Source organism: Papio anubis, chromosome 4, assembly GCF_008728515.1.
Source record: "Papio anubis isolate 15944 chromosome 4, Panubis1.0, whole genome shotgun sequence".
NCBI classification, from domain to species: Eukaryota; Metazoa; Chordata; class Mammalia; order Primates; family Cercopithecidae; genus Papio; species Papio anubis.
The window spans coordinates 164,424,334-164,450,125 of NC_044979.1; the positions used below are offsets into that span (position 1 = coordinate 164,424,334).

At 40.7% G+C, this 25,792-nt stretch overlaps 1 protein-coding gene across 2 annotated transcripts in view; it reads left to right on the plus strand.

The window, feature by feature from the left end:
- MAP3K7CL (MAP3K7 C-terminal like) overlaps window positions 1-25,792 on the plus strand; it is a 104,324-nt gene that overhangs the window by 3,141 nt on the left and 75,391 nt on the right. For both annotated transcript variants that reach the window (XM_021935548.2, XM_031665687.1), the window contains exon 2: window positions 16,937-17,079. The gene's annotated coding sequence lies outside the window, so the exon portion shown is untranslated. The remainder of the gene's footprint in view (window positions 1-16,936; window positions 17,080-25,792) is intronic.

The following is a 25,792-nucleotide window of genomic DNA, read 5'->3' on the forward strand; positions in this document are numbered from 1 at the left end:
TCACCCCTGTACATCAGAATTGTTTAACGTTTTTGGCTTGTCTGTGTGTTTTGATTTTTTTTGTATTATTATTTAATTTTCCCAACTCCCATTAAATCCTTAACCTCCTGACTTTTCTTTTTCTTCCTCCATTTGTATTGTTTACTTCATGTTACTATATCATCTTACGTTTCAATATTTTTCTTTTGTTTGGCTTTGGAGTCTATGACTCATTTTGTGTTGGCTCATTATTTTGCTTCAGGATTTTTTTCTTGTTGTTAAAATCTTTTAATATTCCTTTATAAATTTAAATTTTTTCTCTTTTAATCAAATTTATTTGGGTTTAAGAGGGCATAATAATTTATACCCGTATTCCTTTTCTGATCTTGGAAACAACCAAGAAAATACTTAGAGGGGTCAGGAGGCTGGAATTCAGAGTCTCGCTGGACTATGGAGAACGTGGCTTAGGGTGAAAGCACAGGCATACTATGCATCATTGCTGCTTTGCACTGAATTCAGAGAAGGACGGACTTTAAATGGTTTAACTCCATGTAATCAAGAAAGGTAGCCCCATGTTAATCCCTTACCAGTGAGGTAACTTCCAATGTGGGTCAGAAGGAGTGGATTGAGAGGCTGAGAATTGGGGGGAACCAAAAGAGTAAGACTAAACAACACTCTCCTCTCAATATAATTGTTACTATTGTTAATCTCCCTGTAAACCTCCCTCCCACTCTTCTGCCTTTTATCTGTGGAGTGGGGATGAGGTTGAGGGGAGACTGGGCCTAGGACTACCATGTTGGTCCCACAGCTCCACTTAGCTTCTGTCAAGCACACATGAGACAAGGCATGGCCAAGATAAAGTCCTGACTGATTCAACTGGTGAAGATACAAGGACACTTTTTAAGAATCAGACAATTTGTTAGTCATATAGATGACGAAAGGAAGACTAGCCAAATGTGCCAACTCCTTGAGGTCATTGTTCTGCTCATCAAAAAGAATGACACTGAAACCAAAGCAACTTGCAGATTGCAATGCAAGTTGGGTAATACAGCTCGGTGGTTTTATATTCTGCCATTCTATTAAGAGAGGGTGAAGCAGGAAGACCCGTGTCTCATCAGAACACTGGAGGTGATGAGAAACTGCTTCACGACAGCTTCCCAGGTGAGATCAGGAGGTGAAAGGAAGATGGTCTTGGAGAAGCTCTTTGCAGGCCTCCATCTTCTTGTGTTGCAGGTGGATCACAAGGCATTTGGACAAGACTCAGATTAGCTTGGGCCTTTGCCTGCATGCCCTTTGTGGATACACCAGGGCAGAGCCACTTCTTCCTGTCTCTTGGCACTGTTTCTCCTGTGGCCCTCCTCAGAGGGCTCACCCCCATGAAGATTCTTGTCTTCAGTGAGGCTCGTCTTGCACTTCCACAATTTTGGTGCTTACTCTTCCTGCCCATCCTTCTGAAGGTTCACATCTCTAGCTCCCTCCTGCAAGACATCTGATACCCTCTAGTTACCCATAATTATTTTCTGACTCCTACAGAATACTGGCTCCCTAAAATATCACTGGGACAATATGTTGATGAGACAAAGCTGAGTTTATTCTTACTGCAGTCATAGAGAACACTACCTTGACGGAGACTTAGTAGCAACTCAGTGAGGGGCAAAATTGGGATATTTAAGAGTTTTTAAAGTCTGGTTAAAGCAGGTCCTTCAATGCAGGGGCGTGGGTAGGTTTGTGTAAGGATCATGATATGGGATCGGTAGGCACAGCAAGGTAAAGATTTTGAAGCAAAAATTCAAAGAGTCTTGGTGTGTAAACCGTCACTTGATCCTTTTTATTAAAAGATGATGGATTTTTCAGGAAGTTTCTGGAATGAACAATAAAGTTACTTGCAGTTTTTATCCTTCTCCGCCATTGTTTCTGGGAATAAAGTTATGTTGATGAGGACACTGGAATAGTAAAGTCATGCCAATGTGGACCTCAAGTTTTGTGGGTGTAGATGGTTTCAGTTGTCATTCTGACACTTTTTCTGGTGATAGTCAAAGGGGATCTTCTCTAGGTGATTGAATCTCTTGTGGACTCAGTATCAGGGCTGGTGTCTTGGTCCAGACAGTCTGTACATTTCCTTTGTTCCAAATTCTCAGGTGGAAGGGCATGTCTGGATTCAGATGAGAGAGCTAGATGGAGGCTGAGCTCATAGAGATAGTTGCAGCATTTGCTGATATCAGTGTTTATGTCATAACCAACGTGTTTATTCTGTATTAATAATTTCTGGTTGTTTAGGTAGAGGTTGTTTTCCTTCCAATGAACAAGATTCCTCTACTAGAATGTGGTGTAGTTGGGGCCCTAAGATAAGGTTCCTAAACTACCTTATTTTAGAAACCTCAAGCAAAGTTACAGTATCTATTTTGGATGTATTAATATTTTGACTGCAGGTATCTATAAATGCCAGATTTTAGGTTCCTCTTTTCCTAGTAATAGAAGAAAAAAATCTTTCACAGAGATAAACATAGGCTAATTATGCTCTTTTTTTTTTTTTTTTTTTTCCCCAAGCTTGTGGTGGGGAAAGGGATGATGCTATCAAACTCTTTGTCTTAGTCAGCTCAGGCTGCCATAACAAAATACCACAGACTGGGTGGCTTAAATAACAGACATTTGTTTTCTCCTAGTTCTGGAGGCTAGAAAGTCTACGATCAAGGTCCCAGGCCTCTTCTCTTAGCTTATAGGCAGACATCATCTCACTGTGTGCTCTTATGGCCTCGTTGTGGGTACATGACAGGAGATAGAGCAACTCTTTGATGTCTCTTCTTATAAGGACATTAACCTTATGGTATTAGGACTTCACCCTTATGAACTTGTTTAACCTTAATTGCTTCCTTGTAGGCCCTACCTCCAAATGTAGCCAAGTTAGGGGGTTAGGGCTTCAATATATGAATTTATTTATTTTTTTTTATTTTTTGAGACAGAGTCTCTTGTCACCCAGGCTGGAGTGCAGTGGCACGATCTAGGCTCACTGCAACCTCTGCTTCCATGCCTCGGACTCCCAAGTAGCTGGGATTACAGGGAGACTAATTTTAGTATTTTTAGTAGAGATGAGGTTTCGCCATGTTGCCTCGGCTGGTCTCAAACTCCTGACCTTAAGCGGTCCACCTGCCTTGGCCTCCCAAAGTGCTGGGATTACAGGCGTGAGCCGCTGCACCTGGCCCAATATGTGAATTTTGGGGGATAAAATTCAGTTTATAACATTCTGTATTCTTATGAAAAATTTTTTTGTTCCTATTAATTTCACTAATAAATCAATCAGATGAGATTTGCCTCGGTGCACATATTTCCGTATCAGACCACCCACTCTCTGCCTAGGTATTGGGTCACAATCCTGTGATCTTTGGACTTTCAACTATTCTATTAATCCCCATAGGAGGATGAAACATTTACATTTCCAGCTTGGTAAAGAACCAATGGATACCTGCCTGAAACCACTGAGAGAAAGATTCCCATGAGCCACTTCTATGAGCATCACAGGGAAGTGTTGAATGGCATATTTCCCACCAACCTCATTTGCGTATATAGTCTGCTCAATCTGAATAAGTTACATGTGAAATAAACTTGGACATAATTTGTCTCTGTTCTGTGAGCTTTAGTGTGTAGGTTAGGCTCTTTGAGGTTGGAAGGAAAGGAAATCTACATGCTGAGACTATTAAAGGGTTTGGTTTATTAAGAATTACAGAAAAGTAAGAAAGAACAAAACTGTCCTGGAAGTCAGATGACATTTTGTGTCTATCACCATAGATTGAATGTCTCTGACTTACCATTCTCATACCTTAGCTTGTCTGGTTTTATGCTGTTTACCAAAGTGGTTTCTGCATCTCTTCATCTCTGTCAACTGCGGATCTCTTTTTTTTTCCTATTTCTTAGCTTTGACTTGCTTCCTTTTCTCTTTAGGTCTCTCAGCTTCCCCATACGTCTATCCACCCCCCGCCCAAGGAAGGTCTCTACTAGTTTCACATTCAGACATCCCAAGAGGGAGCATCTGATTGGTTCAGTTTATTGCTTTGCCACAAAAAGCCCCCAGGTTCTGCTAAATTTTCAAGTCAAGCAACTTCAGAAAATACAAGTTTCCATGGTTGCTTTGGCCTAAGCAAGAATTGGTGGTGCACTCAATGGCAAATGGGGGCCAGGGTCATCTGGGTCATCTGTAACCTTGGTGTGAGTATGCTCTGTGGCTGTTTTGTTCCTACGTGGGCTCTGTGTGTGGCCCACATTCAGAGTTTCAAGAATAGTCCAGTCAATCTACTTGAGGCTGTACTACAGTGAGTATCTCCCTTAAAGCCTCTCCGGGTTAGGGCAAAGTCACAAGAAATGAAATGTATTATAATCACTCCCTGTTTATTACCATTCTAAGAGGGAAGATCTTGAACTGGATGAAAGTGATTGATTCTTTTCTTAAATGTTGGTTTAGCTGTCCTGGTGTCTTTTGTGCCTAGGTGTGATTGAGCTGGTTAGATTAATGGGAATGAGAAGGGTGAAATGGAGTGAGATGCATTTAAATCCTGTTGGTGATACCTTAGATATCTAGAGATGAAATCTTTATTTCAGGTGACTTAAGAGAGAAGGTTCTCTTGAGCTTTTATGAATCGACTATTGATGAACTAAAACTGTGTTTATAAAGTCTTTCAGCAAAGATAGAGGTTACTGTCATAGTTCCCCTGATCAGTGTGCTAGACTGGCACACATGGGGTCTTGTACTGCAAGGCTGGAAAGCAGAAACTGTGTTTCTTGGGTTCTGTTGCAGTTATGGCTGTGGATACAAATAAGCCTCCACCAATTAGATACCTTCATGCCAGGATTGGAAGGTGGTAGGAAAACAAAGTCTATTTTCATGCTGCTTTGACATTTCTGCCATAAGCCCCCATGGCTGCTGTGGTTTCAACAAGAATTCCTGGTGCATTCATGGGTGTCCAGGGACCAGGGTCTTTTGTAACCTTGGTGTAAAGAATGTGATGAGATGATGCATTTTTGGCACCTCTTTGCCAAAAATACACTTTGCTCTCCAGGCTTACAGATGTGCAAGGGCAGCCGTGGGGCTGGCGACAGCTTCGTAATCCTGGCTTCCCGCTTTCTGGGTCACAGTCCTGGTGGTGTGTTCTTGATCTCAGTCCATCCAGTGGCATTGTTTGATTCCTCCTACCTTGCTGGTCATTCGTAGTGTAGCTCCCAAGGTGAGTCACTCTGTTACATCTGGGACCTATTCTTGGAAGCCCATTTTAGAGCTTGCTTCTCCAGCCCATCAAGAGTTTTTTGAAGGATCTGATTCCTGTATTAAAGCCCTTCTGCTTGAGTGGTTTTGTTTCCTACGTGCTGTATGACATAATTCCTGTGTTTATGATTGTTACAAAGCTAAAAACAGCCACGGCCAGGCTTGTGAGCTCACATTGGAAATGAAATTCAGAAGTCATTCAGAATCTTATCAAATTCAGGTTTTACCCTTGATTTAAAAATATTTTACTTTTTAAAATTAATTTTAAATTAATTACATTTATTAAATAAATTAAATTTAACTGCCCAGACCTGGCAGTTAGAACTGAGTATCAGGAATGGTTTTAAGACAAACTTGAGGAGGAAGGTTGAAGTAGTCACAATATCTAGAAATACAAGAGGGCCTCTTTTCTCAGGCTTATACTTTGAGATAAATTTCCTCTTTTTAGTACATGCAGGGAACATTTCATTTCATAGTTTTGCTGATTGAAAAGGCCAAATTATATAAATTACTTGGAGGAGGTTTTCTGCTATTAAAATTGTTTGTGGTCTGTTAGTATCTGGCCTTCCCAACTTGGTTCTGATGGACCGAAATATAGTATATTTCCCATCTCTCCCTTTGTAAAGAAAGGTAAATTTACTCTTTTTTTAAATTATGAATTCATCAGTTTGCTGGTTATTCTTTTTTTATATTTTAGCCAGTTTCCCACCACAGATTGCAAGTTTGGGCTTCTCAGACCATTGTTCTATGCAAGAGGCAGGCTTTCGGCAAGGTTCTTCCACATCAAATTATTTTTCCTTTCTGTATATTTTGTGCAGAAATCTTTCAATAACAAGATAAGATTGCAGCTTTTATTGATCTTTACTCAATATTTGATTCTGTGCATAGGAACCAGTTGTAGGCGAGTCTGCCTAAGTACAATATTGAACCCAGTCCTGATTCTTATATAGAATTTGCATCTTAACACCGGTGCAAAGACCTGGGTTTGGAAGAACAGTCTCCTGATAAGTTAAATGATTATTTCAAAATGAATAAAACAGGGATGTTTTGAGTACCTTGTTTCTTTTTGTTTCATAATATAATATTACTTTTGGATGAACTAACTGAATCTGTCCCTCTTTCCACTGAGAGTAAAAATAATAAGTATTATCTACTAATATTTTTAAGTTCCATAGATGACTCTAGCAGCTCTTGGTCCTATTTCCTAATATTACATGAAGAAATGGCTTAAGTTCAGGCACTGCATTAGTTAGCGATTGTTGTGTAACAAACCACTCCAAATCTCAGTGGCTTAAAACAACAGCTACTTATTATTTCTCCCATGCCTAGGACTGGTTGGGCGGTTTGGCTGATCTGACCAAGCTTTACTGTATTAGGCAGGGATTGCTTATGTATCTGCAGTCAGCTGGTGGGTGGGCTTGGGGCTGGGGAGCAGTGTTGGCAGGCTTGGAAGTCTCAGCTGGAACAATTCAGCTGTGCCTCACGTGATCTCAGCCTCCAGTAGGTTACCTGGGCTTGCTCTCATGAAAGTAAAAGGAGCCAAGGGAGCAAGCAGAAATGTGTAAGCACCTTGTTAAATTTGCTACTAGCCCATTGGCTGAAGTAGGTCACGTGGCCACACCCAGGCTCAGTGTGGCAGGGCAGTATCAAAGACTGTAGATACATGGAGGCATGTAAGTTGAGGACAATAGTGCAGTCAATCTACCACGGCCACTCTAAAACCCCAGTCCCTGTTTTTGGCAAGAGTTTTCCAACGTTCATTTACTTTGTGTTCAACAACTTAATTCAACAAGTTTCTTAAGAAAATATTGGGATCGGCCGGGTGTGGTGGCTCACGCCTGTAATCCCAGCACTTTGGGAGGCCGAGGCGGGCGGATCATGAGGTCAGGAGATGGAGACCATCCTGGCTAACTCGGCAAAACCCCGTCTCTACTTAAAATACAAAAAAATTAGCCGGGTGTGGTGGCGGGCACCTCTAGTCCCAGCTGCTTGGGAGGCTGAGGCAGGAGAATGGTGGGAACCCGGGAGGCAGAGCTTGTAGTGAACCGAGATCGCGCCACTGCACTCCAGTCTGGGTGACAGAGCAAGACTCCATCTCAAAAAGAAAAAAAAAGAAAATATTGGAATCAATTTACCTTGCAGGATTCACTAGAAAGCAATATTGCTTAAATTAAGGTGTCATTTTGATGTTTTACTGAGCTTGGTTTTTTCTTGAGCCACCACAGCTGGTGACTATTAATATCTGTATTGAAAAAGCTCTGGCTAAACATTAGTGTCATCACTCTTTGTGTCATAGAACGTTGGTGTCTTACTTTCCCATTTAATTATATTTTGAAATGAATTCAGAAATGTTTGGAGGGCATGATATTGGTCCTTTCTAATGGTACTTGGGTGTTTGCCTTGCGCGGTACCTCAGTTTTCTTTGCCTTACTCTATTACACAGAAGTCTGCACCCTGGACTCTAGTTTGAGAAGATAATTTCTAACCATTCTTTATCCAATCCTTCTCAAATGCCTAATTGCAAAAATTTATGTTTGAGCAAAATTCCCTCAATGCCATGCAGTACATTCTCATTTAGATAATTAATTTTGCCCTTGGATGAAGCCAGACCGTTAAAATTTTAGTCCTTTGGAGAACTGAGTTTGATAAATTGCGTTTTGGTATCATACCATTGTCTTATAATAAGGAAAATTAAAAGGAAAGGCCAACTATCATAGACTGTTATCTCTACTCGATGCCTGTTTTTAATGGCTGTCAATCATTTCATTACATGGTATCCTTTTTATATGACCTGTGGGAAAAATTTATCCCAGCGTTCAACCTGGTTTTTATTTTATGGCCGCTATGAATCTTCCACTGTTTTTGTTTCTTTAACTGCTGGAAACTTAGAGCCGAATGTGTAACCCATCTCTACCAACTCTATGGGGCTCTGGTGCAACATTTCTGTCTACTACTCTTAACATTTGGTTTTACTCTTTTCCTGATTGTTCTTTCTTTTTTGCTCAGACTATCTCAACTTAAAAAAATCCTTAGTGATCTTATTTGTTTTTATAAGCCACGTCAAGTTATTTATGGAACCAGCTGGGGTGTGTGTGTGTGTGTGTGTGTGTATGTAATATATATAATATATAATATTACATCTCTGTGTATGTAACACATACGTCTCTGTTTTACTCATTCTGAAATAATCATTTAATATTATAACATATAATATATAATTATATATAACATGTATATACACATGTATAATATGTATATATTTTATATGATACATAATAGATGTAATGTAATTATATATTATATGTATATATACATGTATAATATGTATATTTTGTTTTCCAAAATTGCTAGTTTACGAATTCAGAGATCCTTTGGGATGACTAAAAGGATTAGTAGTTTCACTTTAGAATGATTTTGTTTTTTACTTAGAAGGAAGAATTTATAATTTGTGGCTTAAACTAGAAACACTACCACATCATAAGCAGCACAACACTAAAGCATAAAAAGCAATCTTGAGACCTTTTTACATTACTATATATAGATTCTATTAAAAATAATAATGGGAACTAGAGGGTCATTGTAGAATATTTTTTCTTAAGGTCTACACACTAATTGATTCATATAAGATGGTCCCTGATTTCTTTTAGGTACTTAGCCCATGAGCCAGTATTTATTTTTGTAGTGGGATTAGTAAGGATGCTTGATGGTTCAAATGCGTATCAGCCATCATCATTCTCACTTGCCCTGTTCTTAATGTTTTGGCTATTTTTATTACAATGATTTCCTCTGGGATTTTCATTAGGGTCAGTCATTAGCCTCAGGGGAATAAAATCAAGAAAGGATCTATGTGTCTATTTATGTAGCAGTCTGCTAGGGAAATTACATTTTCTCATTGCTATTTGATTAGGCTGTTTTCTTTCTCACCAGATATTCAGACTCTTCTGACTCCATGCCAAATGCACCACCGAGGTGAAAGTTAAATCATGTCAGGAATCTCAATGAAGAAGGAGGGTAATGGTTACCAAAAATCCCTTCCAAAAGATCTTTTCATTCCCTGACATCATCACACAGCGATTTTTGACAACTTAGGCAAACATAGTCTAAGAGCAATTAGAAATTAACTTTCTGAGATGAATAAGAAAGTTTATTTAGGAAATGGAAGTGAGAAATGAGAAGTAGAAGAGAATATGTTTAGGAAATGTAATAATACACAGTGACTTATCTCAAGATGATTCTCAAACTTTGCCAAAAATTCACAAAGGAAAAAAACAGTCAGCAAGGAAAATGCCTGTATCTAAGCCCATATTTTCTCTCATTTGAGGTATGGAATAATTCTTTTTTTTTTTTTTTTGAAATGGAGTATCACTCTGTCGCCCAGGCTGGAGTGCAGTGGTGCGATCTCGGCTCACTGCAGCCTCTTCCTCCCAGGTTCACGCCATTCTCCTGCCTCAGACTCCTGAGTAGCTGGGACTACAGGCGCCTGCCACCACGTACGGCTAATTTTTGTATTTTTAGTAGGGACAGGGTCTCACCATGTTAGCCAGGATGGTCTCCATCTCCTGACCTCATGATCCGCCCGCCTCGGCCTCCCAAAGTGCTGGGATTACAGGCATGAGCCACCGTGCCCAGCCGAGGTATGGAAAAACTCTTAAGCTCTTCCTGGGGTCCTCTGGACTGAGAATTGTTGTAAAGTGATACTGCTCAGGTTCGTAAGTTTTATAATCTTGTTTCTCACACAGAGCAAATGTGAATGGGGTGGGAATGCTCAAGCCAAGAGCAGTCAAACCTGCTAATAGTAGCAAAAGCGACAGCTAGACCAACAAGGGCTTGACATGCTTCAAGGAGAGTTGCTCACCAGAACTTGAGAAACGTAACTGAAGCTTTTAGGCGAAACCACTGCATTGCATGTAGCCATGTATTACGCTTAAAGTGATCATTGGCTATGAATAAACAAAATAAAGATCCCTGCGCCTTATTTAAGTGGTCGTTGGGCATTAAAAGTGCATTTAAATTCTATCAAAAATGTTTCAAAATTTACTAATATCTTTTGGTTCTTGTTGGGGTGAACTTTGTCTGCAAAATTCATTTGTGTAGAAAACCTCGTTCTCCCCAATATTATGTGTGAATGAAATATTACTGTATTTAACATTAATTGAATGCCAATGGCATGCTTAGTATGTTGTTTGAAGGAATGTTGTGATGGCTTTGATGCAGAATCATAACTCTCTATCCCCCGCAGGTGAAAGACAACTTGAGTGGTTAAATTACTGTCTTGCCAAGCGACTAGATGGTTTCAGCTGATTGCACTTTTAGAAGTTATGTGGAATGAGGCAGCAGATCTTAAGTTATGTCTGCCTTCCCCCAACCCCTTCCTATAAAACTGTCGACTATAATCCTGTTTTCAGTGAAAACAGGGTGGGAAAAATGTAGGAAAGAAGCAGAGAGAAATGGACCTTGGAAGTCTCAGCTAACCATTACTGTTGGCAATCTGTGGGAGGTCGGCAGCCTATTTGTTAAAGTGCTGATTGAAACTCTGGGACACCGGTTCTTTCCCTTAATACAAAACCAATTTTGAGCCAAGTCATTTAAGACCTTTTGAAAACTGATTCTAAAATAGCAGGTGATATCCTGTGGAAAAAATAAACCATGATTTAGTAAACTAAATGATCCATGGAGTAAGGACTGCTTTATTTGGTGTTCTTAGAGAAAGAGCAGGCACAGATGATAAAACATGGCCAGGAAAAATCCTTGGCACATCTATGTGAGTTCCAGCTTGAAATGACCTTCTCGAGGTTCACAGCCCCGTGTTTGCTGCCCACCAGCTCTGGAAAATGGGTGGAAGGAGTCCCACCCAGCTTGGAAAACAGAAAGTTTGCTTACCTGATGATGCTCTGGGGGAAATTAAGGAATGTTGGTGTCATTTCATAGTGACCACAGCATTGAGTATTGCTCCTTCAGATTCATTTTGCTGTAGGCTGATCAACATTTCACTTCAGTAATGAACAGTGCTGGCCTAAGATTTTACTTCAGTTACATTGATAATAAAGCTCATGGTGGAAATGATAATGATGACAAGAAATATAGTAAAGCCTGCCCCACAATAGTGAGAATTTGGCCAGGTGGTGATTGGCAATAGACTCCTATCCTCTGCTCAGGCCGTGTTCTTTCTTCATTAATCTTGCAATAACTTGGCCCTGAGTTTTAAAATAATACATATTTTGGACTTCACATATTGTGTGTTAGGGTTTTATCATATATCAACAGTGATTATAATGACGTCCCCCTTTCCTAAGTGTTCACTCTGCACATTGTGCTGAGTGCTTTATACATGTTATCTCAGTCTTCACGACCATCCTGATGAAAGTCCTCTAATGCCTTTGAACTGTACTTAAAATAAAAACCAAACTCTAAACCAGTTCCTCTAAGGAGTGGCCTGATCTAGCCCCTGCCTACTTCATGTCCTGCGTCTTTTCCACTCGCTCTGCCCCAGCCACACTACCTTCTTTTTGTTCTTGTGACATGCCACACTCATTCTCTCTGTTGGATTTTTTCACCAGCTTTTGCTTCTGCCTGGACCTCTCTTCTCCCAGACCTTGGTGTGGATGACACCTCCTTGTCATTCAGGCCCCAGATTGAATCTCATCTCCCTAGAGAGGGTTTCCTTGACAACTCTGTCTTCAGGAACTTCCTCCATATTCCTTTTACATCACCCTATTTCATTTTTATCCTAAGAGCTAATACTTCCTAAACATTTTCACATTAATTAATTTAAAAAACTCTCTATCTCTGCCAATTTGGATGCAATCTTCCTGAGAATTTGGACCAAATATGTTCTTTAATTATGTTCCCAGTTCTCAGAACAGTGCTTGGCACATGTTAAGTATTCAATAAATGAATGAACCCCAGTTTTTGGATGAAGAAGCTAAAGAACAGAGAGGTTAAGCTATGTCTTAGGTCATATATCTCCTAAATGGTTTATGCAGGATTTAACTGTAAATCTAATGCTCATTTTCTTTTTCTTTTTTTTTTTGAAATGGAGTCTTGCTCTGTCTCCCAGGCTGAAGTGCAGTGGTGTGATCTCAGCTCACTGCAAGCTCCACCTCCAGAGTTCAAAGGATTCTCCTCCCTCAGCCTCCCCAGTAGCTGGGACCACAGGCGCCCACCACCACGCCTGGCTAATTTTTGTGTTTTTAGTAGGGACGGGGTTTCACTGAGTTAGCCAGAATGTTCTGGATCTCCTGACCTCATGATCCACCTGCCTCGGCCTCCCAAAGTACTGAGATTACAGGCGTGAGCCACCATGCCCAGCCGTGCTCATTTTAATGATCATGCTATATAATACTATGAGATTTCTATACATCACAACTGGAGTCACATAAAGATTATAGCTGAAAACTAAATTTAGCTTCCCAAAGAGGAAATTCCGATTGTATTTTAATCTACTCACTAAGTTAAGTGAGTAAGAGCTTCTTCATTGAATCACTGTGCATTAGATAGGGACCATATTTCTCAAAAGCTCCAAATTTTATGTCTCTGCACTCAAGAGAGAGCAGAGCTGCAAAAACATTTCACTTGTGTTCTCATAACTCTGATCAAGACAGATGCTTTTATTTTTTTCCAGCATTTTAACTATGAGAGGTGAAGCTTTGGTAGGCACACAATTTAGGCTGTTATATATATTCTGGATTAAAAAGTTTAAATGTAAGCATAAGAAAAAGCAAATAATAAATGCTGTCACCTTTTTTTGTGTTTTCCTGCAAGTGTTTATTTTAAAATATATAATCTGACAAAAACACAAGTTTACAGATTGCATTACATTTTCGCACTGTTTTGAATTATGTGTAAGCAATAAATATAATTTCTGGGTTATTCCAAATTCCCTTTCATAAGCTCTCCTTAAGTTATTTCACATACTGCAAAGTTTAATTTCACCATGCTAGTTTTGTTTAATAGGTTAAAAGGAATTAAATTGGTCTTAAAATAAATTATGCTGTGAATAATAAAAATGCTAATAGGAAATATATTCCATAACACTAGTGCCATATTTCTTAAGGCTATTGAAGCCTGGTTAGCATTACAGGCAGTCTTAACCTATAGATGCCTAATCTATGAAATGAGTGTTGGTGACACAGGAAAGTGTGTGTGCATGTGTGTGTGTTGAAGAAAGCAGAGGGAATTCACCTTTTGGGTGTTGCTTTCTCTGATGATGATATTAATTTTTCGTTGTTCTCCAGTTCAGAAATCTTGGGATGTGACTGTACCAGTGAGTTAGCGTCCTTGTTTTGCACTAAAGAGTGCTAACGAGATACTGGCCGGGAGCGGTGGCTCATGCCTGTAATCCCAGCACTTTGGGAGGCCGAGGTGGGTGGATCACGAGGTCAGGAGTTCGAGACCAGCCTGGCCACATGGTGAAACCCTGTCTCTACTAAAAATACAAAAATTAGCCGGGCGTGGTGGCGGGCACCTGTAGTCCCAGCTACCTGGGAGACTGAGGCAGGAGAATCACTTGTACCCGGGAGGCAGAGGTTGCAGTGAGCCAAGATTGTACCACTATACTCTAGCCTGGCAACAGAGCAAGAATCCGTCTCAAAAAAAAAGACACTAGTCTTGGGGTTGTCTGGCATGAATCTCCCAGAGGTAACCCTCATCTCTAAATCAAGAAACTGGGGGAAGACTGCTCGTACCACCTGGAGAAAGAAGGATAATCTCCTGAGAGCCCAAATGGGGCCTTATATTTGTCTTTTTCCATAAAAATACTGTTATATATTACTATTTGATAAAGTAAAAATAATGATGTCATTATTATCTATCTCAGATACATTATAGGTTAATATGTGTTTGTGTCCTTGTGAACTGGCCCAGAAAAAATGAGAAAAAGATTTCTCATTCCAAACAACTAAAATATAAACTGCCTTTGGGAAGGTAACCCTTTCCTAAGTTAGGCGCTGCTTATAATCACATACTTGACACCATTAAGTTTGTGACTGGTGATGTTTGTGGCCTTGTTATCTCTTTACTTTATCTGCCAGACTGAATTTAGAAACATGAATGAAGCATTAACCTCATAAAGAAACTGTACCGAAATCAACAGCATAAATCTCTAGGCTGAGTTTGGCCTTTTGCCATCTGTCTTTATATAGGATTTCCAAAAAAGATGTGTCTAAGCTGTTCAAAGAGTGAAAGCAAGAAAAAAGAGGAAAGAAGGAAGGAAGGAAGGAAGGAAAGAAGGGATAGAGGAAGGGAGGGAAGAAGGAAGGAGGGAAGGATGAGAGGGAGGGAGGGGGAAGAAAAGAAGAAAGGGAGGGAGTAAAGAGAAAAAGAAGGAGGAAAGACAGGAAGGAGGGAAAGAAGGCAGAAGGGAAGGAAAAAAGAAAGGGTTGACATAACCTAATAATAATTTTTATACTATCCGACCCATTTCCTTGCCTTTATTTTCATCATTATTGAATCAATGATGACAGCAGTAGATGCAGTAATGTGAATTGTAACTCATCCATTCATTTATTCATTCTGCAGTATTTTTTACAGAACTTCACTGTTCAATATTGCTATATTACTAAGTAACCTGCAGAGGGTGCACTTTCCTTATTTTTATGTCTTTCTACCCGCTTGTGACCAAAAGAGGGCCCCGTGTTTTATAAGATTAAAAGAGATTATTCAGTGAAAGAGGTGAGGAAGGCGCAACTTCTGTTTTCTTTCTTCTACCAAATGTTACAAAATGAAATACGTAAAAGGCATAGGGAATGCAATCTCGATTAGCTTCTTTGTTAATAGAAAAATCAATTTTGTGACTTTCTTTGCATGGAACAAGGATCATCAAGCCTGTGGCCTTCTTCACTTTTTTTTTTTTTTTTTTAATTGCTACATCCCCGGGACTTCCTTTTTTTCTTGCTCTTTATGTATGTATGTTCTTATTTTTCCTCTCTATACTGCATTGGTCAATGGAAATATAATGCAAGCCATATATGTAATTTAAAATTGCTTAACAGTCACATTAAAAAACTAAAAAGGAGGTAAAATTCATTTAAAAATGTTTTATTTACTCCAACTTACCAATTTTATCATTTTACCATATAATCAATATAAACACATTATTGAATATTTTACTTTTTTTGGTACCAAATCTTTGAAATCTGCTGTGAATTTTGTATTTACAGCACATCTCAGCTTGAACTGGTCACATTTTAAGCTGTGAATAGCCACATGGTACCAGTGGCTACTGTGCTGGACAAAACATCTATATACCTTCCTTTTTCATTCACAGTTTGTCCATCCCTAACCAAACTAGCAGAAAACAGTGTATTACAAAATGGTGCTGTTTACTCAGAAAATCTTTATGACTAATTATCCACCAATTTGAATCATGCAGGAAACATGAGACATGGCCTGTGTTCCTTATCAGAGACTGTCATTTACCAGTTTTGAGATTTTAAAAAATAGAATGTTTTTAGCTAGTTGATTTTTAAGTCACTCTGGCTCCCTCCATCACAAAATGAGGTATAGCTCTTAATAAAAGTCCTTCAATTTTATTTTCCTGAGTGTACATTTTCTTTTCTTTCTTTCTCTTTTTTTTTTTTTTTCAAGATAGCCCCGCTCTGTCACCCAAGCTTCATTGTCGTCTATGCTTTCTACCAGCAGCCAACCTCCGACCCATTGATTGTCCACCTCCATCTCTCAATGCTTTAAATTGGTATACCACCACATCCAGCAGTCTCTCTCCCTTCCTTCCTTCCTTCCTTCCCTTCCTTCCTTCCTTCCTTCCTTCCTTCCTTCCCTTCCTTCCTTCCTTCCTTCCTTCCTTCCTTCCTTCCTTCTTTCTTTCTTTCTTTCTTTCTTTCTTTCTTTCTTTCTTTCTCCTTCTTTCTTTCTTTCCTTCCTTCCTTCCTTTCTTCCTTCCTTCCTTCCTTCTTTCTTTCTTTCCTTCTTTCTTTCTTTCTTTTCTTTCTCTAGCTGTTTTGACCAGGTTGGTCTCAAACACCTGGCCTCAAGCAATCCTTCTGCCTTGGCTTCTTGAAGTGCTTGGATTACAGGTATCAGCCACTGCACCTGGCCTGTCCATTCTCAAATACATATTAGTAACTCACATCTACTGAGTACTTCCTATGTACCAGGTACTATGTATTGTTTTTACATATAATTCCATTTAATATTCACAAAAGTCCTTTTGAGTTGAATACTGTTGTTATCACCTGTGTTTTAAAGATGAAGAAACTAGCATGGGAAGGGCTAGGGGAGTTGTCTAACATGATCCAGCTAGAACACTGCAGAGCTGGGATTGCAAGCTGGGCCTGGATGACTCCAAATCCTGCCTTCTGTAATTTTATGCATGGTGTCTCCCAAGTGGGGAGTATATTAAATGCAAATTTCAGATGTTGGTAAAGGGTAGAATTCTAGAAGTGGTACAAATCCTAGAGTTCTTGTAATCAGCTCTCTTTGTTTTTATAAGAAAAATCTGAGGCAGAGTGAGGTTGAGTGGTTTCTCTGTTGAACATCCAGGACTGGAACCCAGGATTCTGAGTCCAAGCCCAGTGCTCTTTCCCCTGATGAGAAACGTTTCCAGATTTAAACTCCAGTTTATAGGTCCATTAACAACCCTCTCTAAAGAGGAGGCAAGAGGTTTCAAGTTCTCAGGGAAAAAAAGAACTGACATCAAAATGGGGTCATTTGTCTCATCATGACTTTGATTTGGCCTTGATCTTTATTTAGTATTTCAGTTTTATGCTCTGCAACAAGTTTGGCCATGTTGGAGGACCATCCAAAGGTCAGCAAGTTGGCTACTGGCGATTGGATGCTCACTGTGAAGCCAAAGTCTATTACTGTGCCCGTGGAAATCCCCAGCTCACCTCTGGGTGAGTATTCCATCCACGTTCTGGAAGTCTCAGGCTCTGAAGGCTTTTTACACACTGCTCCATGGGAGCCTAAGGCTGGTTGAGCAGCACCTCATTCTGCAGGGATCCTGGTCAGAGGAGGACAGCGGCTCTACGATGTGCTGGGTGTTCTTCTTCTATCTCCTTCAGCCAGTGTGCTAGGATTGTGATTTCACTTTCTCACCAGGCAGGGGCTGCAGTTTACAGGAGAAAGACTATTCCTGAATTTGTCTGATTGTGCTGTTTTTTTACTCCTCTTAACTGATTACAAATCTCTCCAACATCTCTGACTGAGGCTCACTATTGACTTTTTTGTTTTTGTTTTTGAGAAGGAGTCTCGCTCTGTCACCCAGGCTGGAGTGCAGTGGCACGCTCTCAGCTCACTGCAACCTCCACCTCCTGGGTTCAAGCGATTCTCCTGCCTCAGCCTCCTGAGTAGCTGGGATTACAGGCATGCACCATCATGCCCAGCTATGTTTTGTATTTTTAGTAGAGATGGGGTTTCACCATGTTGGCCAGGCTAGTCTCAAACTCCTGACTTCAAGTGATCCGCCCGCCTCCTCCTCCCAAAATGCTGGGACTACAGGCGTGAGCCCCTGCACCCAGCTGACTATCATAAGACTTCTATTTCCAAATAATAGCTCACATAATAACTTGTGTAAATATCTATAGATAGGCTTCCCTTATTTTGGATGCACAATCCGTTTTTCATATTGAATAATCTGTTAGAGTATCCCTACAACTATTATTTCTCAGCTAATACTGAATTTTTTCCAAGAGCAATAATATTGTTAAAGACTAGAAATAACCCCTCCATAACTCATTTAATAAGGTAATTCTCTTTATGAAAAAGAAAGACCTAAGTTTAAGTTCCCTCTCTGCCACTTAGCAGGCAGTAACCTTGGTCATATCAAGTAACTTGTATGAATGTCAGTTTCCTTACCACTAAGATGAGAATGATGATAATCACCCTCCTTCTAGGATTACTGTGGGGAACAAATGACCTATATGTGAAAGTGCTTTGTAAACTGTAAACTATTTAGAGGTTAGTTTATGTCACATTGTCATGTATCTGTGAATACTTAAGTGCATGTATGTTATCATTTTTGTGTGTTTTTATGTTATGTTTTAGGCTTGGACCAATCTAGGTCATAGTTATTACTCGAGGGCAGTGGTTCTCAACTGGGGGCAATTTTGTCCCCCAGGGGATATTTGGCAATGGCTGGAGATATTTTGGGGTGTCACAACCAGGGATATAGTACAAGAATCTAGTAGCTAGAGGCCAGAGGCTTGTCTAAACATCCCACAATCCACAGAACAGCTTCCCGCAACAACAATTATCTGGCCTCAAATGTCCATAGTGCTGAATTTGAGAAACCCCGCTACAGAGCAGTGGGTTCTCAAATGTTAGAATCTGTCAGAGTCACCCAGGGGAAGTATCAAAACACAGATGGCTGGACTCCATCCCGACATTTTCTGATTCAGAAAGTCTAGGGTGGGGCCCAAGAATTTGAAGTTTTAGGAAGTTCCCAGGTGATGCTAATGTTGCTGGTCCAGACATTGCCCTTTGAGAACCATTTCTGGAGACAAATCCTTCAATACGCACGGGTCGCTTTGATAGACTACTTTGCTTAGCCTACTGAGCAAAGTAGTATCTTATTAAATGGTGCAAAATTTATATCAACTAGTTGAGAAGTTTGACTCTAGGCCAAAATCCTTTGTGTGATCGATGTGTGATTTGAGATAATGACAAGGCTTTGCCTGGCAAGCTCCATGGAAGGAAGAAGCTGCCCTTCCCACAGCAGACTCAGTGCACAGCCAGTGCCTTACAGTTTCCTCTAGGGAGTTGCATTCAAGGATTCAGGCGGGTATCTTTCTTCTCACACCTGTAATCCCAGTACTTTGGGAGGCCGAGGCGGGAGCATTGCTTGAGCCCAGGAGTTCAAGACCAGCCTGGGCAACGTGGCAAAACCCCATCTCTACCAAAAATACAAATACATGCACCTGCAGTCCCTGCTACTTGGGAGGCTGATGTGGGAGGATGGTTTGAGCCTGGGAGGCAGATGTTGCAGTGAGCTGAGATTTTGCCACTGTACTCCAGCCTGGGTGATAGAGCCAGACCCTGTCTCAAAAATGAAAGGAAAGGGAAGGGGAGGGGAATGGAGCAGAGGAGAGGGGAGGGGAGGGGAAGGGAAGGTTAGGCTCATACATTAAATAAAAAAAAAAAATTCAGTTCCACCACCCCTCCCTCACACCCCTGCACCGCATGTGTGCATGTCTGTATGCCTAGCCCAGGTGTCTCTATTCAGAGGCTGCCTGTTGGGGGCCTTGGCTGAGGCACTTTCCTCCACTTTGACTCCGCACCTTTCTACTCCTAGCCCTTTCCCCTTTCCCAGCCTGTGGGCTATAAAGAGGCAGGAGCCTTTCGTGTGGGGCCTGGGCTCATTTTTCTTGTCTGTTCTCCACGTCATCTGATCCTCACCTAGAGCTGTTCCATGGGGATAAGGGGAACGTGGGGGAGCTGGAGGCGTCCTCTTTTGCCTCTTGCCCACACTGTTGTAGTAGAGAAGAAAGGTCTGATTGTTACTCTCAGTTTGGCTCATTGAATTAACTGACCACCTCAACATCTGATTCCTCAAAAGCTGGTATTAAGTATTTTCCTTCACCTGCAGTCTCCCAACCTATGTGCTGTGAATACAAATGGTATGGCACAAAAACATCTGCTGTGACTGACTATTCCAGAGCAGTGGTTGAGAACTGTACATGGTGTTATCTGGGGATCTAGTTAAAATGTTTCTAATTCTATAGGTTCTGGGATGGGGCTTGAGATTCTGCATGTCTGAAAAGCTCCTGGAGGGATATTGATTTTACTGGTCCAGGGACCACACTTTGAGTAGCAAGACTAAAGTGTCAAGGAATTAACGATTTCATTAAAAGAATTAGAATTAATATACAGAGAAACACAAAGCAATTAGGGCAATGCCACTTGATAGTATCAGCAGTTTCAAAGAGGAAAAATAAGGTGATTTTGAAACAGTGGTACTTAACCCTGGCTGCAACTGAGAAGCTTATTATTTATTTTTTGTGTGAAAAATATTTTTAGAAGTAGATGTTTATAGTGAGAAGTAGGCTGGATTAAGAGTTGAAAGTCATATTTTCAGCCTGGTAATTGGCCTTCTGAGCTGTGGAATCTTAGGAAATTTAGTGTCTACCAGCTTAGTTCTGCTAGGAAGTAGGGTTGAAAATGTATACTAGGCCGGGCGTGGTGGCTCACACCTGTAATCCCAGCACTTTGGGAGGCCGAGGCTGGTGGATCACGAGGTCAGGAGTTCAAGACCACCCTGGCCAATATGGTGAAACCCTGTCTCTACTAAAAATACAAAAATTAGCCTGGTGTGGTGGCAGGCGCCTGTAGTCCCAGCTACTCGGGAGGCTAAGGCAGGAGAATTGCTTGAACCAGGAAGTGGAGGTTGCAGTGAGCCGAGATCACACCACTGCACTCCAGCCTGGGTGACAGAGCAAGACTCTGTCTCAACAACAAAAAAAGAAAAAAAAAAAAAAGAAAATGTATACTAAGTTTTGAAAATATATTAACGATATGCATAGAAAACACCATTCATGTATTCCTTAGGTGTGTACTTTGGGCCAAGCACTATTCTAGATGCTGGTGAATATATCAGTGAATAAGACAGATGCAGTTCCCTGATCTCACAAAGCTCAGAGTCTAGTGGTAAAGAGAAACATCAAAGTGGCAATAATAATAACTACGGTGAGGTTGATGATAGGGAAAGCACAAAGTGCACAAAGAGTTTATAGCAGGTGAATGACCTACATCTAAAAGTCAGGTAGGCCCTCCTTAAGACAGTGATGTTTCAGCTGAGATCTGAAGCCTGTGGCTCCAGGCAGAGGGATGATATATTCCAAGGCCCAGGCATGAAAGAGCACAGTGACCAGAGAGTATTCAAGTATGGCTGAGCATGGAGAGTGAAGGGGAGCATGGCTCTGAGTTTGGAGAGGCACTATATTCAACCGGACACATTTGATTACAGATGCCAGAAGCCGACTCATAGAAGCTTATGTATAAAAGGGAAATTGTTGGTTTACTGAACTGGGAAGTCCATTGGGTGGAGCTGGCCTCAGGCAGAGAAATGAAATCATCCGATCATCTCTTTGCTCTCTTCCTCTCTTCTACTTCCCTCCATGCGCGGCTCTTATTCTTCCCCATTTCAGGAGTGCTTCCTTCATATGGTTGGGAAATGGCAGAGTATGATTACAGATAGCTCAAGGTTTACAGCAACCCAGTTTAGCAACTGAAAAGAAAAAAGGTCACCTTTCTTTCAGAATAGGTATAAAATCTCGGCTAAGAACTCTGATAGGAACTTGGAAGGGCACCACGTTTAATCCCAGGCTAACAATTGTGGCTGGGGGATGAGAGGAGTATTGTGATTGGCTGTCCCACCAAAATCACAAGTAGGGGTAAAGGATACTACCTTCGGGGGAAAGGAGTTGCAGTTATCAGGAAAAGAGGGACACATAATACTGGGCAGGCAGAACCCAAAAGTATTCACTCAGAGTATCTAGTAGGAATTTGGAGGGAGTATGCATACTATGGTAAGCATGGTTTTTCCTAACTGCAGCATAGATGGTAAGTTTAGTTTTGAAGACACTGATGAAATATCTATAAACTATAGGGTAGCAGATAGATATTTAGAACTTATTATCTGAAGGAAAATAAGAAGAGAGAGGAAGAAAAGAGAAAAGAGCCTTTATAAATTAAAAATATTACTATTGTTCATAAAACATAGGAGGTAGAACAAAATGAAAATTTATTTTAAATTTTATTTTTGTCACTGCAATTCCCCTTACGTCAACCTTGATATGCCTTTTAAATATCTAAGGTGTAATGACTACTTCAGTTCCTAGGCTAATAGATAGTCAGATTTGCTACATAGTCTTCCTTATAAGTTTTTTTTTTTTAGTCATTTCCCCTGTAGACATTATGGTCAAATAACACGATATGTAGTTATCATAGCAATTGATTTCACATAAATTAGGCCAAGGAGCAACATAATGAAAACATGCAAAGATATAATTTATATGATGTTTTTAATTGGTCAAAAATGGCTTACTGATTAATGGTATAATATTGGGATTAATAGAAGTAGAAAGAATGTTGATTTCTCCCCCCCCACCCAGATTTTAGCTCAATTAACATAAACTGGTTGAACAGTTAAGGTTGGACAACATCATAAAAAATGTATGTGGGAGCAAACTGTACATTCTATAAACCGTTGTGTCTGTATCATTTGAAGGAATTATAGGGAAAAAAATCTAGGTTGTATATTACCTAGATTTGCACTGTCTAATATGATAGCTATATGACTTTGAATTAATTATAATGAAATAAAATTAAAAATTTAGTTTCTTGGTCATACTAGCCATACTTCAAGTGCCAAGAGGCACAGGAGGCTCATGTCTACCATATTAGACAACAACCATCTAGGACATTTCCATTATCACAAAAAGTTCTGTTGGAGAGCAGCAATCTACACAGCACCAATGAGTCAGTCCTCTTTCTTTGGAATGAAATAAGCTAAATAAAATTTTTCAGAGGGATTTTTCTCTCCATGTGCTCCACAGTGAGCACGGTCAACTCTATCTTTAAGATACATCCCAAATCTCACTTCTCTTTTTTTCTACTGTTACTCTCTGAGCCTGAGCCATTTTTATCTCCCATCTGGACTTCAATAGTCTCCTGACTCACCTCTCTATTTCCATTCTTTCAATTTATATATGATCTCCATGGAGCAGCTAGAATGACTTTTTAAAAAACATATACTGGTTTTAAATTTCTTGAGAAAAAAAAAGGAATGTGAAAGAAGGACACAATATTTTTTGAATTTCTATTATTTGTGCCACTGTGCACCGTTCTTTCAAAAAAGTGATCTTCTTTAATCCTTACAATAATAAAGGAAAAGGAAGGTATTATCATTCCTTTTTGCAAAGGTGGAAATTAAGACTCAGAGAGGGCAAATAACTAGCCTGTGTTCACCTACCCAGTAAGTGGCAAACCCTTTGAAGAAATGAATGGATGATTAAACAGCCAAGTCCTAAGCTTTCAACGAGTCTACCTTGCCAAACATTATTAAGCACCGAAGGAGATTTGTTACTGGGCTTCTTTCCTTTGAGGAAGAGAGAAATTCATTGTATCTTTCTCTACCTTATCTGCTCATTTATCTGGACTTTGCCTCCTCAGTTATGAGGATAGCAGTCCCCTCAGGGTGAAGTTGAAGGTCTCTATTCTTTTAATTCTGAAAGGTGCCAAAGTGGCAGGTAGAGTTTTGACCCCATATGGAAAGGGTCTCCTCCCAACCAAGTTCGGCTTGGTATTCCACGATTTAAGGCAGTAGTTCACTCATTTTTAGATCTGAGGCACAGTTTAAAATACTAGCTTTCTTTTCTTTCTTTCTTTCTTTTTTTTTTGAGACAGGGCCTGCTCTTTCGCCCAGGCTGGAGTCACGGCTCATGGCAGCTTCGACTTTCTGGGCTCAGGCAATCCTCCTACCCCAGCTTCCCAAGTAGCTGGGACTACATGTGTGCACCACTGTACCCAGTTACCAGCTAATTTTTTTTTTTTTTTTTTTTTTTTTTTTTTTTTGTAGAGACAGGATCTTGCCATGTTGCCCAAGCTGGTCTTGAGCTTCCGGGTTCAAGCCATTTTCCCACCTTAGTCTCCCAAAGTGCTGAGATTACAGGCATGAGCCACTGCACCCAGCTAAAATACTAGATTTTGAAAGCGTTTAAAGGAGTTGAAAGATTCAAAACAGCTCACACACAAAAAGCCAGTATAATAATAACAAATTATAATAAAATAGAACATCTCAATATATATGAGTACAGCCACGGTTATCGTGGTTGTTATTACGCCCTTTCCCTGCTTTGCTCCACATGTTCCATCTGCCTGGCCTCACTGTATTTAAGAGTCTTTGTACTGAGTTGTAGCTAAAGTATGTTGTATTCCTTTTACTACGTTTATTGCAGCTGGAAGGCTCTCTGTGAAGATATTGCAACATAACAGTTGGTCAGAATAGATTAGAAACCTCTTCTTCCTTTCCTCTTAAGAAACAGATCTCCATCTTCTGTGACAGACTAATTAAAAAAAAAAAAAAAAAAGAAATGGATCTCCTCCTCCCACCTTTATCCTCTGAGTGGCATCCCCAGGATTAATAGGAAGCTGTCAGCATCAGCCACGTATGCCCTGGAGAGTCACTAGCCTCACTGGTTTTCTGCATGGCCGCATTTCTTCATCTCAGTTGAGTAAACTTCAAATCCTTGTTTCCCCACTCCACATTTTTTAGTATAAATATCATTTCAATTTGCTTTTTGGGCTGTGGATAAAGCAGAGGAGGGGTATGAAATTTTAGAAAAATAGAGATGAATACTTTGTTTCAGTCCCTAATTTTACTGATGAGGAAACTGACTACCAAGAGGTTGCAGTAACTTGCCCAAAGTCATACAGCTAGTTAGAGTTTGGATTTCAGAGCTACACTGGATTTAAATTCCAGTGCTGTCATTTACTAGCTGTTTTGAATTTGGGAAAGTCATGTAAATATTCCGAGTCTCCATTTTCTCTGTAAAATGAAGTTGATGGTAGTTAGATCACAGAGTTGTTGGTTATTGCAATCGATTAAGCCTCACCTGGAAGAATGTAGTAGTTATCTATTACCGTGTTACAGATAACCCCAACATTAGCAGCTTAAAACCGCAAACTTTTTTTTTTTTTTTTTTTTTTTTAATTTGAGACGGAGTCTCTTGCTCTTGTCGCCCTTGGGGGAGTGCAGTGGCGCGATCTCGGCTCACTGCCAAGTTCCGCCTCCCGGGTTCACGCCATTCCCGAGTAGCTGGGACTACAGGCGCCTGTCACCACGCTCGGCTAATTTTTTGTATTTTTAGTAGAGACGGGGTTTCACCGCGTAGCCAGGATGGTCTCGATCTCCTGACCTCGTGATCTGCCCGCCTCGGCCTCCCAAAGTGCTGGGATTACAGGCGTGAGCCACCACGCCCGGCCGCGAACATTTTTTATCTCACGATTTCTGTGGGTCAGGAATCTGGGTGTGGCTTAGCTGGATACCTCAGGCCCAGGATCTACTACAAAGCTGCGTGATAGGTCATGCAAAATGCCATTTACGTGGGTGTGAAAAGTAAGAGGTGGAATCATTGGGGACCATTTTCCAGGCTGCCTAGCACAGAGTATCTGCTCCATAATGATTGATTTGGGATTAGATGCTGGGTCAAGTGGTAATGTCACCAAAACAGATTATTGCATCAGTGTTCACCTGAAAGCTCTGTTCTCAGCCTGGTCTCATTTAACATTTTTGTTGTTTTTTGAGATGGAGTCTCGCGCTGTCGCCCAGGCTGGAGTGCAGTGGCGCGATCTCGGCTCACTGCAAGCTCCGCCTCCCGGGTTCCCGCCATTCTCCTGCCTCAGCCTCCCGAGTAGCTGGGACCACAGGCGCCCACCACCACGCCCGGCTAATTTTTTGTATTTTTAGTAGACACTGGGTTTCACCGTGTTAGCCAGGATGGTCTGGATCTCCAGACCTCGTGATCCGCTCACCTCGGCCTCCCAAAGTGCTGGGATTACAGGCTTGAGCCACCGCGCCCGGCCACATTTCACATTTTTATCAGTGACTTA